Here is a 19,029-nt window from a genome sequence, read left to right on the forward strand (position 1 = left end):
TTCAAATCCCAACCATTCAAACTCAAACTGAGTATTAAACTTTATTACAAACTTTTACAGACTTAAATTATTTCAAAAGAAGCCTACTAGCTCAGCTTTCTCAACCTGAACCCCTAGCTCTCGCGCTGGAATGGGGATCCTCGTTACCAACTGGTTCCTTTTTAGCTGGAAAGAATATAAACAACATCGCACAAATGAGCTAACGAACTCAGCAAGTCACAATGACAAAACTGAGAATAATGATCATCAGGTGAACATGATTATGATATCAAGTGAACAATGGATTATGATTTAGAATTGGATATTATACTTTTAATTTAAAAACCAAGGTTAGGCTGCTGATCAGTCACGCACTAACCCCGAGCAAGGCACACAGCATTGCTCTAACTACTGGATCCAAGGCACACATTGGCCTAACTTGACCATTATATGGTCTGACCACGAATCTAGTCCACAATTTTATAATAACAATCCAATTCTAACATAATAACAGAATAAGCAATAATAAACAATAATCAGAATCATTAACAACAATGAGTATTTAACAATGAAAGGGTTTCAATCCTTGTAAGGATCAATAAGATAATTTAAAAGCTTGGATGCTGGTATTGAAAGAATTGGATAACAAAGGAATCAACATTTCAGGGTTTCAAAGATTTGGGCTTTCAAAGCATAGGCTACAATGTTTGAGTATATAATTAATTCAGTTTGGTGTTTGGAATTTTGTTTGCATGTATTTGTGGAGTAGTATCGTATACTTGAGGTTCGTGTTTGGGTATACAATAATCAATGGTCTAAAAAGAATAAGGTTCATGGCTCAAGATCAATAACTGGAATCAGGGTTTAGGTTTCTGTGCTTCAAATCACTTGCAATATCACAGGATTATCAAGTACTACAATATCTCGAGAAAGTTCAGAACACTTGCCTGGTACTAGCTTACAATTCTGCACTCACTTCCAATCACAATCGTCTTACTCCTTAACTACCTGTTTCCCTTTCCTACGCCTTGCCTCTTCTACTCATATATCATAAACATCTATCAATAATCGACATCACGTAATCAATGATATATTATTTATAAAGAAGTCTCGGGTCATAAATAGGCTTTCTGATATTTTAAATGATTTTTAAAACATTTTTCAGAATTAAAACGGGTCGTTGGATCAATTTTGGAATAATAAACAGGGTTTAGTTGGCCAATTCTGGCTCCGAAACAATTTTATACTAATTATCGAGCCTTGGAAATAATTTAGAATAATATTTTAAAACTCGAAACTATTTTTCGGAATTTTTAAATCAGTTTTAAGTAATTATATCTAATTAAATAATTAATTAAAATCAATTAATAATTAATTAAATCAATTAATCAATTAATTTCCAAATTAATTAACCAATTAATCGATTAAAAATTAACTGAAATTAATTAATTAATTAATTCAGATTTATTTTTGAATTAAAAATAATTTTCGGAATTAAAATAATAATTTTCAGAATTTTCAGAAATTAAAAATGAATTTTTATAATAAAAATAAATAGGAAATATGATTTTTAAACATTTTATAAACAGGAATCCTATTTTTGAAAACTTTGCAAACTACAGGGACTAAACTTCACCATCTTCAAAAATACAGGGACTAAACTGCAATTTTGCAGTTTCAGTCGCCGGAAAATCGGGGGTGGCCGGAGAAGACGATTCCGGCAACCTCACCCCACCAACACCTCCAGATCAACACTACACAACACCAGGAACTTGTTCATGCAATCAAAACATTCTAATCATCCCTGTTCTCCGGAAATTGGCCAAGAACATCGCCGGTTTCCGGCGAACATCGTAAATCTTTAAAACACAACTCCCTTCGATTCAAGCATCCTCTGTTAACGAGCTATATATCAATCGATTGAAAATTTTATAAGGAACACAACCCACTATAAATCAACAGCTAATAACCCCTGAATCAAAAACCCCCAAATTTCAATTGAAAACATTCATACGGGTTATAAACCCTAATTTTGAAATTCGAAAATTAAACCCACTTTTGAGCATGTTATTGACCTCCAAATCAGACGTATGACATATGGAAATCATCAGGAAAACAAGCTCTACAACATGCAATCATCAAATCATACAAACAATCATCCGAACAAAAATTCATATTTTTAATAAAATAAATTTGAAAAATAAATAAATTTTCAGAAAATAAACCTTTGATTCTGCAGTGAAACAAAGCTCAGAATCTGATAGAACACTTCAAATCCTTCGTTTTGGTTACTCAAGCTTTGAAAACAGAGATTGGTAACGCCTTCGTTTTGCTGTTTGATTCTTAGAACAGTTTATGTAATTTGGGTTTTTCTCTGAAAATTATAAAATTAACTATCTGCAAATGATTTTGATACGAAATAAAATAAGGAAAAAAGCTATTTATAATTACGGAAAATTAGTATCCCGTTGGATCATTCTGGATATAAAACGGTACGTTTATTTATAAAAACTGATCCAAACGGTATCGGTTTTCGGGATAATTATCCAAATTAGTACAATTTGTACTGCGGTCTTGGTCTCAGCGCCTGGTTACGCGTACTACGAAGTAATAATTGGGATAGTTCAATAAAAAGCTCCCGTTTATCGAAAATACGCATTTTATTGATTTCAGAAATGAATATTGTATCGAAAATATTGCGCCGGGACCCGCGCAGAATAAACCGTATGCCGGATCGAAAAAGTCGAAACATGGAATATGCTCGGAATATTACAATTAGGTTAGGAAGGAGTTCTGGGAAGAGTTTCGGGTTCCAAAAATGTAACAACGGTAGACGTCAGTTGGTTCCCGTTTTTATAAAATAGATTTTAAATACTCGGAAAAAGATTTTATAAATTTCATATGATCCTTATAAATCCATAAATCAACATAAAAATAAATAGGAAAATATGACAATTATCTATGTTTTATTTTGGACATATAAAAATTAAAATGCTCAATTAATATTATTTTTGAATATCCAAGTACAGATAACATTTAACAATTAACTCATAGAATAGATAATGAACACGCATAATAATTATTTAATAGCAAAATAATTACACGATATATCCCGGATATTACATCCTTCCCCCTTAAAAGGATTCTGTCCTCAGAATCTCCTAAGAAAACAAATGAGGGTACTTTTATCTCATATCACTTTCTAATTCCCAGGTTGACACTTCAACCTTTGGGTTTCTCCATAATACTCTTATTAACTTTACCACTTTATTTCTCAATACTTTCTCTCTCTCCTCTAAAATCTCTATCGGACTCTCTACATAAGACAAATTTGCCTGAAGCTCTATTGGCTCATATTCTATTACATGCCTGGAGTCTGGATTATATTTCTTGAGCATCGATACGTGAAAAATATTGTGAATGTGCTCCATGTGTGGTGGTAACGCTAACTTGTAAGCTACTTTGCCAACGCGCTTTAGGATCTCAAAAGGTCCGACATATCTTGGGCTTAGCTTCCCTTTCTTTCCAAACCTCGTTAGTCCTTTCCATGGTGATACTTTCAGTAATACCAAACTTCCTTCTTCAAATTCCATGTCCTTCCTTAACTGATCTGCATATTTCCTCTGACGATCTTGGGCGGCTATCAATCTCTTCTGGATAATTTCAACAATTTCTTTTGTCTGCTGCACCAATTCAGGTCCAAGTATTTTGCGTTCTCCTACTTCGTCCCAATATATTGGAGATCTACATTTGCGTCCATAAAGGGCTTCATAGGGTGGCATCCCAATGCTGGCATGATAGCTGTTGTTATAAGCAAACTCTACCAGGGGTAAATGCTCGTCCCAACTTTCTTCGAAATCAATAGCACAAACACGTAACATGTCCTCGATTGTCTGGATCGTTCTTTCACTTTGGCCGTCCTTCTGCGGGTGATAGGCCGTACTCATATTCAATTTTGTTCCTAAACATTCTTGAAAACTCTTCCAAAATCCTGAATTAAATCTTGGATCTCGATCAGATACAATAGACACTAGAACTCCATGACGAACTACAATTTCCTTTAGGTACATATGGACTAACTTGTCGAGCAAAAATCTTTCATTTATAGGCAGAAAATGAGCTGACTTGGTAAGTCTATCCACTATAACCCAAATGGCATCATGATTAGCCCTTGTCCTTGGTAATCCAACTATGAAATCCATGGCAATATGTTCCCATTTCCACTCTGGAATCTCCAATGGCTGTAACAATCCACTTGGTCTCTGATGCTTTGCTTTAACTCTCTGACAGGTATAACATTTGCTAATCCATTCCGCAATTTCCCTCTTCATGTCTGGCCACCAATAATTCTTCTTTAAATCTCTATACATCTTGGTACTTCCTGGATGGATGGAATACCTTGAATTATGTGCCTCCTGTAGAATTTCATTCTTTAACTTTGTCACAGGTGGAATCCAAATTCTAGATGAAAACCTCAGAATACCTTGGTCATCTTTCTGCGTGTATAACTCTTCCCCTACCAAACGATTTATATCTTGATTCATTACATCTTCCTGACATTTCTTTATTTTCTCTAATAATTCCGGTTGGAAAATCATATTGTACACTTTTACTTCCTCAGGCTTGCAAACTCTAATATCCAATTCCAATTTCTGAAATTCCTTATATATGTCTTCAGGTACTAATAACACATTCAACCTTTCCTTCCGACTCAATGCGTCTGCTACCATATTCGCTTTACCGGGATGATAATTAATCGAGCAATCATAATCTTTGATCAACTCTAACCATCTCCTTTGCCTCATATTAAGTTCCTTCTGGGTAAATATATATTTTAAGCTTTTGTGATCCGTGAAAATCTCGCACTTTTCTCCATACAAATAATGTCTCCAAATATTCAAAGCGAAAACTATGGCTGCTAGCTCCAAATCATGAGTAGGATACTTCTGTTTATGTGGTTTCAATTGCCTTGACGCATACACAATCACCTTTTCGTGCTGCATTAGAACACATCCTAATCCTTTGTGAGAAGCATCACTATAAATTATGAAATTCCCTTGATCGTCTGGAAGTGACAAAATAGGTGCCGTGATCAATCGTCGCTTCAACTCCTGAAAACTTTCCTCGCATTTGTCGTTCCATATAAACTTCTCATTCTTTCGTGTAAGCTTTGTTAATGGTGTGGCCATCCTCGAGAAATTTTGAACAAATCGACGATAAAATCCCGCCAATCCTAAGAAACTTCTTACCTCGGTGGGTGTTTTCGGTCTCTCCCAATTCGTAATTGCCTCGATCTTTGCCGGGTCCACTTTGATCCTTTTATTACTAACTATGTGCCCTAAGAACTGAACTTCCTGTAGCCAAAACTCACACTTCGAGAATTTAGCATATAACTTCTTTTTCCTTAAAATCTCCAAAGCCGTTCTCACATGTTCCGCATGATCCTCTTCCGTCTTTGAATAGATTAAAATATCATCTATAAACACAATAACAAACTTATCTAAATACTCCTTGAAAATTTTGTTCATCGGGTCCATAAACGCTGCCGGGGCATTGGTCAATCCAAAAGACATCACTAAAAACTCGTAATGTCCATACCTTGTTCTGAAAGCTGTCTTTGGTATATCTTCTGGCTTGATCTTTAGTTGATGATATCCTAATCTTAAATCAATTTTTGAAAAATACATGGCTCCCTTCAACTGGTCGAACAAATCGTCAATTCTGGGTAACAGATACTTGTTCTTGATTGTCAGCTTGTTGAACTCCCTATAGTCGATGCACAGTCTCATGCTTCCATCTTTCTTTTTAACAAATAATACCGGGGCTCCCCACGGGGATACACTGGGTCTGATTACTCCTTTTTCTAACAGCTCTTACAATTGCTTCGCTAGCTCTTTCATCTCAACAGGAGCCATTCTGTACGGGGCCTTGCATACTGGTTCTGTTCCAGGTGCTAAATCGATCAGAAATTCAATTTCTCTATCTAGAGGAAGTCCTGGTAACTCATCAGGAAATACGTCTGGAAATTCATTCACAACTGAAATATCTTCAAGTTTTGTTGGTTCTTGACTTCTGTCAATCACATATGCCATGAAATGCTCACATCTTTGTCGTATTAACTTCTTGGCTTGAATCATCGTTAAGAACTTCTTTACTTGTTTTTGACCCTTGAATGTTACTATCATTTCGTCTGGCATTTTCACCATTACCTTCTTATTTCGACAATCTATCTGGGCATCGTGCCTAGATAACCAATCCATCCCTAATATAACGTCAAAGTCTCCTAACTTAAATAGTATCAAATCTACACAAAACTTACTACCAGAAATCTCAACCTCACAATTCCCACAAACTTGATTCACAGTTACACGCTCTTGGTTTTCTAATTCCACAGTCATTATTTCATTTAAATACTCTACTGGACAAGTTAACTTGCTAACAAAATCTTGTGAAATAAACGATCGAGTTGCTCCCGAATCTATTAACACTTTGGCACATAAAGAATTCACATTGAGCGTACCTGCCATAACATTTGTATCCTGGATAGCATCCTTCACTGACATGTCGAAAACTCTAGCCCTTGGAGTCTCATTCACTGTTGGGGTAGATCCCATAATCCTCAATGTTAAACCTGACTGGGGCTGGTGTCTTGCAATCCCTGGCCATATGTCCTGGCTTTCCACATTTGAAGCACGTAAATCCAATGGCTGGAACTTTCACTGCTGGATTCCGGATAGGTTGATCCTTACTTGCTGGCTCTCTTGCTGGCTGATTTCGGCACTCCCTCGAATAGTGCCCTTTCTGATTACATTTGAAACATACCACGTTCAACTTGTTACAAACTCCCCCATGCTTCTTTCCACAAACCTGACAATCTGGAAAAGTTAATCTCAACTGATTCGGCTGATTCACATTAGCTGGACGGTTGCCCTGGCCTCCGTCTCTAGCATTTTGTCTCCTGAAATTAAAATTTCTCACTGGCTGAAACTTGCCCTTCTTAAAATTTGGAAACTTCCCTGGTTGTGACTGACCCTCACTTCCCTCAACTTTCCTTTTCCTTCTGGAACATCTCACTCTCTGTCTCTGCGATCATAGCCTTCTGTACTACTCCTGCATAGGTATCCAATTCAAAAATGGCTACCTTCCCTCTGATCCATGGTTTCAAACCTTGCTGAAATCTTTTAGCTTTCTTCCTGTCAGTATCCACATACGACGGTACATACCTTGACAATTCCTCAAACTTACCCTCATAATCTGTTACCGACATGTTCCCTTGCTTTAATTCTAAAAACTTCAGCTCCATTTGATCCTGAATAAACTGAGGAAAATATTTTTCTAAAAACAATTCCTTAAACCTTTCCCACGTAATAACATCTGTGCCTTCCAAGGTCTTTACCATTTCCCACCAATAGGTGGCTTCATTCTTCAGATAGTAACTTGCAAACTCAACCTTATGTTCCTCCTTTACTTTCACTAAGGCAAATGCCTTCTCTATTTCCTTTAACCACACATTTGCTTCAATTGGCTTTAAGGAACCCTTGAATTCTGGTGGGTTTACTGCCTGAAAAGTTTTAAAAGTTACCTGGGGGTTGGTCTCTCTTTGTTGTTGTTGTGCCAGGTGAACTGTTTGTTGGGCCAAGATTTGAAGAATCTGGGCTATTGCTGGGTCTATGGGTCCTGGGTTCACATTTGGGTTCATATCATCTTGGTTGTTATTGTTGTTGGTTTCTTCATTCTGGGTGTTGGTGCGGGTATTTCTTCTGGGAGGCATTTTCTGTAAAGAATCAAACAACTTATTCAGCTTTTGAATCAAATCTTTGTATAAAAGAAATGTTTTGTAAAACAGAGGTATCTCTTTTTGAAAACAGTTGTAACTAAGTAAATTGCATGCTTCTTTACAGAATATAAACAGTCATGGAAAACAGGGTACATGGTATCACAGGGTATAACTGGTGCAATAAATAAGGTAAAGTAAAATAGGTGTGATAAAGTAAATGACAGTGCTGGAAAGGAAAAAGATACTGATATATATAGATCAAAGGTTTTAGGTAGTACAAGCGTAAAGACGCTTCGGAAGTAAAAGTAAAAAGGGTACAACAACCTACTCACTAGTCAGCATAGCTAGTCTATAAATATAACTCAAAAGTCTACTGATACACACTACACACTACTGTACATACTACATAACCATAACAACACTGCTCAGCATCTCCCTCTCTAAATCTCTGACTCAGCTCCAAGGAAACTCTGGTCCTGCCAGCCTCTCAAAGTCCTCTATCACCTCAGTAGCCCAACCCATCAGTGCATCAGGGCCTCTGCCAGGTAGTGTAGCTCCATGTAGCCTAGCCTCAAGAACCCTTCGTGTTACATGATACTCCTCTCGAAGCTCCCTCACACCACTATCAACATCTGTAGTCCTAATAATATGTTGTAGCTCTCTGATCTGGGCCAACAAGGAATCACGCTCCAATAGAAGAGCCTCATACCGGTAATAAGGAACTGGGGGCAATGTAGACTGGAATGGGGCACTCGCAACTGAATGCCCAGTGAAATCCGAATCAGCTGGTGGGGGTCCTCTAATAGGTGGCCTCATGCCTGGAGGTGGAATAGCCTGCAGTGGTACGGGCTGTAATACAGGTGGAGGTAGTATAGCCAGCACTGGTGGAATAACAGGACGTGGATCCGAAGACGGCACTCCAACTGAAGGCTCTGAATGATCAGCTGATACAGGAATAAAAGAGTCGGCCATCGCTGCTATCTGAAATTATATCGCAATATAAGAATCTCGAACCACGACACGAATTATACTACTATTGGTTATACCGTAACACTCAACCTCTCAACGTTCTATCATTCTATTCCTTACTTCTAATCCTAACCCTCTACCCATTCCCGTCAACCTAGGCTTGTGTCAGTGACTTATAATCTGTAGCTCTGATACCAAACCTGTGGCGCCCTCCAAACCCGGGTCAGAAGTTTGGGGTCCACACATACACACACATCTTATTTATAACCTGCTTATAACAATAATAAAGATAACAATAATATGCAGTGACCCTATTTACCAACTACCACGGATCGCAACAGGTTAAAGTATGCACACAAGCCACACATCTACTTATATTACATATCGTTCAAATCCCAACCATTCAAACTCAAACTGAGTATTAAACTTTATTACAAACTTTTACAGGCTTAAATTATTCCAAAAGAAGCCTACTAGCTCAGCTTTCTCAACCTGAACCCCTAGCTCTCGCGCTGGACTGGGGATCCTCGTTACCAACTGGTTCCTTTTTAGCTGGAAAGAATATAAACAACATCGCACAAATGAGCTAACTAGCTCAGCAAGTCACAATGATAAAACTGAGAATAATGATCATCAGGAGAACATGATTATGATATCAAGTGAATAATGGATTATGATTTAGAATTGGATATTATACTTTTAATTTAAAACCCAAGGTTAGGCTGCTGATAGGTCACGCACTAACCCCGAGTAAGGCAAACATCATTGCTCTAACTATTGGATCCAAGGCACACATTGGCCTAACTTGACCATTATATGGTCTGACCACGAATCTGGTCCACAATTTTATAAAAACAATCCAATTCTAACATGATAACAGAATAAGCAATAATAAACAATAATCAGAATAATTAACAACAATGAGTGTTTAACAATGAAAGGGTTTCAATCCTTGTAAGGATCAATAAGATAATTTAAAAGCTTGGATGCTGGTATTGAAAGAATTGGAGAACAAAGGAATCAACATTTCAGGGTTTCAAAGATTTGGGCTTTCAAAGCATAGGCTACAATGTTTGAGTATATAATTAATTCAGTTTAGTGTTTGGAATTTTGTTTGCATGTATTTGTGGAGTAGTATCGTATACTTGAGGTTCGTGTTTGGGTATACAACAATCAATGGTCTAGAAATAATAAGGTTCATGGCTCAAGATCAATAACTGGAATCAGGGTTTAGGTTTCTGTGCTTCAAAGCACTTGCAATATCACAGGATTATCAAGTACTACAATATCTCGAGAAAGTTCAGAACACTTGCCTGGTACTAGCTTACTATTCTGCACTCACTTCCAATCACAATCGTCTTACTGCTCAACTACCTGTTTCCCTTTCCTACGCCTTGCCTCTTCTGCTCACATATCATAAACATCTATCAATAATCGACTCATAGAGTTCTATTCAACACATACTTCTGTCTACCCTTCGTTTTACCCAAATCCGATTAACAGATTGAAAGTTATGCAATAATTAAGTAAACACCGAATATATAGACTGATAGTCAATCAACAAGTCACATATAGCACATAATACATCACGTAATCAATGATATATTATTTATAAAGAAGTCTCGGGTCATGAATAGGCTTTCTGATATTTAAAATGATTTTTAAAACATTTTTCGGAATTAAAACGGGTCGTTGGATCAATTTCAGAATAATAAACAGGGTTCAGTTGGCCAATTCTGGCTCCGAAACAATTTTATACTAATTATCGAGCCTTGGAAATAATTTAGAATAATATTTTAAAGCTCGAAACTATTTTTCAGAATTTTTAAATCATTTTTAAGTAATTATATCTAATTAAATAATTAATTAAAATTAATTAAAATTAATTAAATCAATTAATCAATTAATTTCCAAATTAATTGACCAATTAATCGATTAAAAATTAACTGAAATTAATTAACTAATTAATTCAGATTTATTTTTGAATTAAAAATAATTTTCGGAATTAAAATAATAATTTTCAGAATTTTCAGAAATTAAAAATGAATTTTTATAATAAAAATAAATAGGAAATATGATTTTTAAACATTTTATAAACAGGAATCCTATTTTTGAAAACTTTGCAAACTAAAGGGACTAAACTTCACTATCTTCAAAAATACAGGGACTAAACTGCAATTTTGCAGTTTCAGTCGCCGGAAAATCGGGGGTGGCCGGAGAAGACGATCCCGGCATCCTCACCCCACCAACACCTCCAGATCAACACTACACAACACCAGGAACTTGTTCATGCAATCAAAACATTCTAATCATCCCTGTTCTGGCCGGAAATTGGCCAAGAACATCGCCGGTTTCCGGCGAACATCGTAAATCTTTAAAACACAACTCCCTTCGATTCAAGCATCCTCTGTTAACGAGCTATATATCAATCGATTGCAAATTTTATAAGGAACACAACCCACTATAAATCAACAGCTAATAACCCCTGAATCAAAACCCCCCAAATTTCAATTGAAAACTTTCATACGGGTTATAAACCCTAATTTTGAAATTCGAAAATTAAACCCACTTTTGAGCATGTTATTGAACTCCAAATCAGACGTATGACATATGGAAATCATCAGGAAAACAAGCTCTACAACATGCAATCATCAAATCATACAAACAATCATCCGAACAAAAATTCATATTTTTAATAAAATAAATTCGAAAATAAATAAATTTTCAGAAAATAAACCTTTGATTCTGCAGTGAAACAAAGCTCAGAATCTGATAGAACACTTCAAATCCTTCGTTTTGGTTACCCAAGCTTTGAAAACAGAGATGGGTAACGCCTTCGTTTTGCTGTTTGATTCTTAGAACAATTTATGTAATTAGGGTTTTTCTCTGAAAATTATAAAATTAACTATCTGCAAATGATTTTGATACGAAATAAAATACGGAAAAAGGCTATTTATAATTACGGAAAATTAGTATCCCATTGGATCATTCCGGATATAAAACAGTACGTTTATTTATAAAAACTGATCCAAACGGTATCGGTTTTCGGGATAATTATCCAAATCAGTACAATTTGTACTACAGTCTTGGTCTCAGGGCCTGGTTACACGTACTACGAAGTGATAATTGGGATAGTTTAATAAAAAGCTCCCGTTTAACGAAAATACGGGTTTTATTGATTTACCGAAACGAATATTGTATCGAAAATATTGCGCCGGGACCCGCGCATAATAAACCGTATGCCGGATCGAAAAAGTCGAAACATGGAATATGCTCGGAATATTACAATTAGGTTAGGAAGGAGTTCTCGGAAGAGTTTCGGGTTCCAAAAACGTAACAACGGTTGACGTCAGTTGGTTCCCGTTTTTATAAAATAGATTTTAAATACTCGGAAAAAGATTTTATAAATTTCATATGATCCTTATAAATCCATAAATCAACATAAAAATAATTAGAAAAATATGACAATTATCTATGTTTTATTTTGGACATATAAAAATTAAAATACTCAATTAATATTATTTTTGAATATCCAAGTACAGATAATATTTAACAATTAACTCACAGAATAGATACTGAAAACACATAATAATTATTTAATAGCAAAATAATTACACGATATATCCCGGATATTACAGAAAGGGTAAAACCTATAGGGTGCAAGTGGGTTTTAAAAGAAAACTAGCATGGATAGTAAAGTACAGACCTAGAAAGTGCGACTAGTGGCAAAAGGTTTCAAGCAAATTCATGGTATAGACTATGATGAGACTTTTTCACCAGTTACTGGTCAAGTCCATCAGGATTTTGCTAGCAATAGCTGCTTACTTTGACTATGAGATTTGGCAAATGGTTGTCAAAACCGCTTTCTTATATGGGAGCCTTGAAGAGGATGTATATATGATACAACTTGAGGGTTTTGTCGATCCAAAGTTTGCTAAGATGGTCTGTAAGTTGCTTCTATCTATTTATAGATTGAAGCAAGCCTCAAGTGGATGGAATATTCGTTTTGATGAAACAGTCAAAGAGTTTAGCACTATTCAAAACGAAGATGAACCATGTGTTTACAAGAAGGTTAGTGGGAGCCATGCGACAATCCTAGCATTATATGTGGATGGCATATAACAAATAGGAAATGACATACCTTCTCTATAGGCTGTTAAAAATTGGTTGAGAAATAGTTTCTCGATGAAAGACTTAGGTGATGCTACCTATATATTAGGGATCAAGATCTATAGAGATAGATTGAGGAGATTAATCGATATAGGCAGAGTACATATATTGATAAAGTATCACATCATTTTAGGATGCAGGAGGCAAAGAAAGGATATGTTTTGATGTCTCATGGGAGAGTGATCTCAAAGGATAATTGCCCCCTGAATCAGTAGATGATAAGGGCCATTTGAGAAAGTACCATATGATTCAGTAATTAGATCTATAATGTGTGCAACGATATGTATTTATCCAGATTTTTCGTATACTTTGAGCATGACAAGCAGATACCAGTCTAATCCAGGTGAGGGTCACTGGACAGTTTTCAAGAATATTCTTAAGTACTTAAAGAGGACTAAACATTTATTTTTGGTGTATGTAGAAGATAGATAACTCGTTGCAAAAGGGTTACACTGATGCTAGTTTCTGAACCTAATTTTTGGACAAACAACGATGCTTATGTGTTTATGTCTATTTTTGTGTTTTTTCTAAATATAAGTGATGTTAGCTGGAATAGTTCACAACAAAAATATTGATGATTCTATAATAGAAGCCGAATATATTGGGGCTTTCAAAATAGCCAAGGAGACTGTTTAGGCATGTCCTTAGGTGATATCACCTTATTAATGAGAGTAATGATCAAGGAGATATATATGTAAAGTACATAGTAATAATAATATTGCAGACCCACTGACTAAGGTTTTGTGGCAGCAGAAGCACGATGGTCATATTAGTTTCATGAATATTAGAGACATGGGTGATTGGCTCTCGTACAAGTGAGAGATTGTCAGTGTTGGTGCCCTATAGACAACGTTATAATATTTTAGGTTTAAAAATTTAAATTATTAATGTTTATGTTATATCGATTATTCTCTTTATAATTTATTATGTCTTAATTTACTGCGATATAAATGTTAGATTAATAAATATCCTTAAAATATAATATGAATTATATATCTCTAAGTACGTGACTTAGAAATCAGATTATGAGAATAGTATCAATATTCCTAAAGGTCCCTAGTCGACTATTATTATTAAGGGACGATAATAATGCACTAAGACTGGTGTGTTTGTTGACTGATGATCACATCTCATTGATCATTGGTATAGTGATACGAATGTCAAAAACACAGGCTGATGTAAATGTACATGGTGCTGGATAAGACCCAATATGAGATTCTACATGTATGTTGTGTCATAAATAATTCTCACTATGATAATGATGTAATGGTCCTTAGATTTGAAATCATTATATTTTTATACGAGAGTTAATGTACTTTGATTACATTAAAAGTTACCTTTGATCGGGCAATGATAAAAGTGTATTTCGGATATATTATGAATCATATGAGAATTATGAATGATCTAGATGAGATTTAACCCTCCTATTTTAGGAGTGATATTATTGGCCTCTTGTGTCAGCTAGACTATGAAATGCGTGGCCACGCTCAAATGTTGATTTGATATGATAATCTACCTATGATGAGGATGACACATTACATGCCTCTAGTTTAATTTATAATATTTGGTTAAAGGAATTATATTACATTGTACATTATCACGAAAGGTTTAATCGAATCACCGATTTAATTATTATTACTTGGGTAGTAATGATGTATTACTAGATGCCGTTCATTATTTATAATTTTAATATGAGATATTAAAATTATTGCCAACGTAATAATAACTTACATGGTCACACACAAAGAACGCTTGAAGGAGAAATAATTTAAATTATAAATTTAAATTAAATAGGTAATTTGTTCTATTTATGATATTAATTAAGTATGACTTAATTAATTAAACAAATAAAATAAAGAAATTGCTTAAAATAATTCTGAAAAAAGTTATTAATTAATTAAATGTGACTTAATTAAATAATAAATTGGGATTTCGAATTAGTATTAATTATAATTAGATTATAATTTGAAAACCCATTCTTCTCTCTATATAAACTCTTTGAGGGCTGATTTATATATAAGGATACATGGTTTACAAAACCCTAGCCGTTCAAGGAGAAAGAGGAAGAGAGGTAGAGATGGAGTTTTCGGGTGCTAGTACACATCAATCCTTCAAGAAAAGCGTTCGTGTGGATACCGCAGAGCGTAGATCGCGAGAGCGGGGTACGTGGTGCTTCAACGAGGTTTGGAACTCCATTAATCCTCCATTAATGAACTCTTAAATATTCTTTAAGGTAAAGATTCTTACAATGAATTAAATATCTATTTTTGAATGGATCCTACATAGAGTTGTGATTTTATTCTGGTTTTAATTTAAATTTGCATCATATCCGTTGTGTTTATGTGCTCGAAACCCTTCATTTTCACCATTAGCGAAATGCCCAAACTATCCTCTTCATATCAGATACTCGATCTCGTCCTTGAGTTATCCGCAAACAACCTCGTTCGTGGACGTTGTGTTCCAGAGCCGTTTTCAGTGTCACGGCCGTTTTCAGTGCGTGACAGGTCTCGAACGACCTGGTTCATATTGAATTTGGGCTTGAAATTCAAATATAATTAATGCGACATTTATGATGTATTTAGTATTTATTTTCAATCCATATCATATTTGTTGAAATTTTAATGTATTTGAACTTAAAATTAGATTTATATTTACAATTTAAATTAATTTGCAATGAAATATGATGGAATCGATATAATCAAATGAAACTTACTTTAATATATTCTAAATGAAACTTACTTTAATATATCCTGCTTATAACAGTGTACAAGTTAAAATCCGTGTGTTACACAAAATTTTAAAATATTGTATGGTTTTTAATTTAGTTATATTGAAAATTTATTATAAAATTTTGTTAGATATGAATACAACACAGGGGGTGAATGTGTTTTGGCTTAAATGTTTACTTTTTGATTTTGCTTTGGCTTTAGCAGTTGGTTGTTATCAATGCTTTGGTAGAATAGATGTTAAACATAAATAACAATGCAAATATGTAAAACAAAGATCTTCAAAACTCACTTAATTTTATATTAAAAATCAAGCAGTGTTTTGCTACAAAATCTCTAAGTTCTTGGTTTAGAACTTAGCTTCTTTTTTGGGAAAGAATATAGGATTTTCTATCTAGATTGTTACTTCTAACTAGAGAACCAGTGTTAACTTTATAACTCAGTTAACTGCTGGTTTACACAGTGGATAATAAACATGCTATTAGCTTTTCTAAACTGTCACTTGTCATTTCTATTTATAGAAATGCAAATCTTCCATTTCTGGCTTAGCATATCTTTAGCATCCCGTGTTTACTTTAATCTTCCTCTGTCAGTTAATCTTTACCATTAATCTTTCACATCTCTCAAGCTGCTTTTTGTAGACTTGTCAATTCAGCTGTGTGAATTGTTTGTTGATTTGCAACCTTGGATATTGAACTGTTCTGCAATTCTGTACTTAGAGAAATTTCTTCACTTCGAGATCTCCAATTAAGCTGTAGAGAACTCGACATCTCGATAGGCATGTTGGCTTGTCGATATCTCTGAAACTTCATTGTTGACTTGACTTATCGACAACTCTGAGTTCTCTAGTGAATTTTGGTTTATCGATAACTCAGAGTTCTCTAATGGACTTTGGCTTATTGATAACTCAGAGTTCTTTAATGAATGTATACTTGTCGATATCTCTGAGGTCTCGAATGGGTATCTGACTTATCGATATCTCCAATAACATTTCCTGAGTTCTCGATAGACAATTCCTGAGTTCTCGATAGGTCTTTCTGAGTTCTCGAATGACTTCTCTATAACACTAATTCTGTGACTTGTAGAGATCTTGACTTAGAATATTTTTCACCAAACAGAATTATTCAACTCCAAGCTTCTTCATAATTCTTCTGAGGCATGACCTTTTTGATCTTCTTCCAGATAGAATTCTTAGGCTTGACACTGTTTAGGGAAAATTGCTCCAGTTTGCTCTATTTACATTTTATAGACATTAAGTGTTACAAGTGTAAATTACAGATTAAGGTTACAATACAACTAATCTTAGGGTTGTCAAGTTATGATACAGGCATGTCTTGCACAACAATCTCTCCCAATTTATGAGAAGATTGTTTATCATAAATTCATTCCTGTTAACAAGACTAACCCCAAGTTTAACTGATTACTGAAGATAACTGTTCATTAATCTTCTACTCAGATCATATGTCCATCTGATTTGCTCCGTACTATGATCATAGATGCTAATGACATTGTTAGCTCCAGTAATCTTTGATATCATCTATTATATATTACAATCTCCCCCAACTTGTTCATTATAAAATTATGCACAACTTCTGATTGATGATGTCAAAACTTTATCTAAATGCAGAACCCAAGAACCCAATTTTCCCATCTGATCTTCTTTTGTGAGTTGTATTTAGATTTATTCTTCCTTCCCCCCCTATCAAGGAAAGAATATTATTATCTGGCAACATCCATTAGCTGTTTTGGCATTTAGATTTATTCTTCCCCTTTTTGACATTATCTTCAAGAAGAAAGATCCAGCTAGATGCACATTGTTCAAGCTTTTGTCAATGCTCATGTAGAACACTATCAGCAGCTTCAAGTTTTAGTGAAGTCTATAGTGATGAGTTTACCAAGTAGATTAGAATAGGAAAAACCTAAGCTCTCTGTTCTTTTGAATAAGTAGTCTCACTACTTCTCACTGCACTAGTCTCATGAATTTTGAGAGTCAGAGTTCCCTCACAAGGATTACTAAATCCATACACTCATCTACCTCTCCTTTTTCCAGGAAGGATCCTGCCTCTCTTATTCTCTGTTTTTCTCTCAATCTTTTCTCTTATTCTCACATGAAAGGCTCAAATGTTGTTTGACCTACAGAAATAAGAGGTGGCTGAGAAGAGTTAATATGTGATCATATGATTAGAGGAAGACCATATAGGGCTAATCATACTCATTTCACCAGAAAAATGAGTGCATAAGCATCTATGACTGGGGTCACAGTTTGACTCACAGATTGCTCTGTGGTTGTGACAGTGTATTGTCCTCCACTTGTAGTGGGAACCTCCAATTGAATTGGAGGGGATTTGACTGGGTTACTGCCATGTGCACCAGCCTCAAACCCTTGTGTGTCTTGCAACACACTAGCACTTGAATGTGCTAAGATTGCCCTTCTTCTGACATTATCATAGGCAACTGTTCTTCTAGCTTTGACTGCTAAGACAACTTCTGCTAGAGTTATGAGGGGAGTTGTTCCTTCTTGAGGAACCTCCAATTGAATTGGAGAGAATTTAGATAGCTCCCCCTCAGGAGTACTACCCTCAAACCTATCAGTCTGTTAAGACTGTTTTGCACATGAAGGTGCATTAGTGATATTCATGAAAAGCTGATAAATTTCCATGTTTGTGATACTAGTTCCTTTTTCTCAAACAATCAGAATAATTGAAGAACATCATGAAATTGCTGTTCTTTTATAAAACATGTGGCTTTTGAGAGTCACCTGAGTGGGATTGTGTTTGAGTTTGTGTTTGTGTTGTTGTGCCTGGGTAAACCGTAGGTTGGTTTTGAAATGTTTTAGCTGCAGTTTTAGCACTAATACCTGTGAATTGATTATTTGAATTCCCTGTTGATGTCTTGTATTAGACCTGTAATGTATTGAACAAATGTATCTTTTTGGAGTTTCATTAGACAAATACATTGTAAGATATTTTAGTTGCAAGCATTATTGCAGAGAAGACAAAATTTAATATAGATATAAGCACATAGTAATTATTACACAAACAAGAGATTGCAAGACAAGAATCAGAACTTTCATTAAAAATGGAAACATAGTACATTAAGACATAGATTTAACAAGTAAATCCTAATCCTAACTACTCTAGTTCGGGCTTCTCTTCTCTGCCGCCAACCTCCTTGCCCTGCGCTCGTACGCTCTAGACATGGAGTTTGTAAGAGAAATGATTCTCTCCTGCAGCTCCAGACCAGCAAGTTGTTGCTGCTCAGCCACCCTGGCTCAACTCTCCTGCTCGAGAGAGACTTTCATCTCAAAGAAAAGAATGCTGATTTGATCATTCCACGAGAGTTCGTAAAAGACCTCAAGTGGAATATCAAAGGGGCTGTAAACAACCCCCTTGAGACGGACATGAAGTC

Source organism: Apium graveolens, chromosome 11 (assembly GCF_009905375.1).
Source record: "Apium graveolens cultivar Ventura chromosome 11, ASM990537v1, whole genome shotgun sequence".
NCBI lineage: Eukaryota > Viridiplantae > Streptophyta > Magnoliopsida > Apiales > Apiaceae > Apium > Apium graveolens.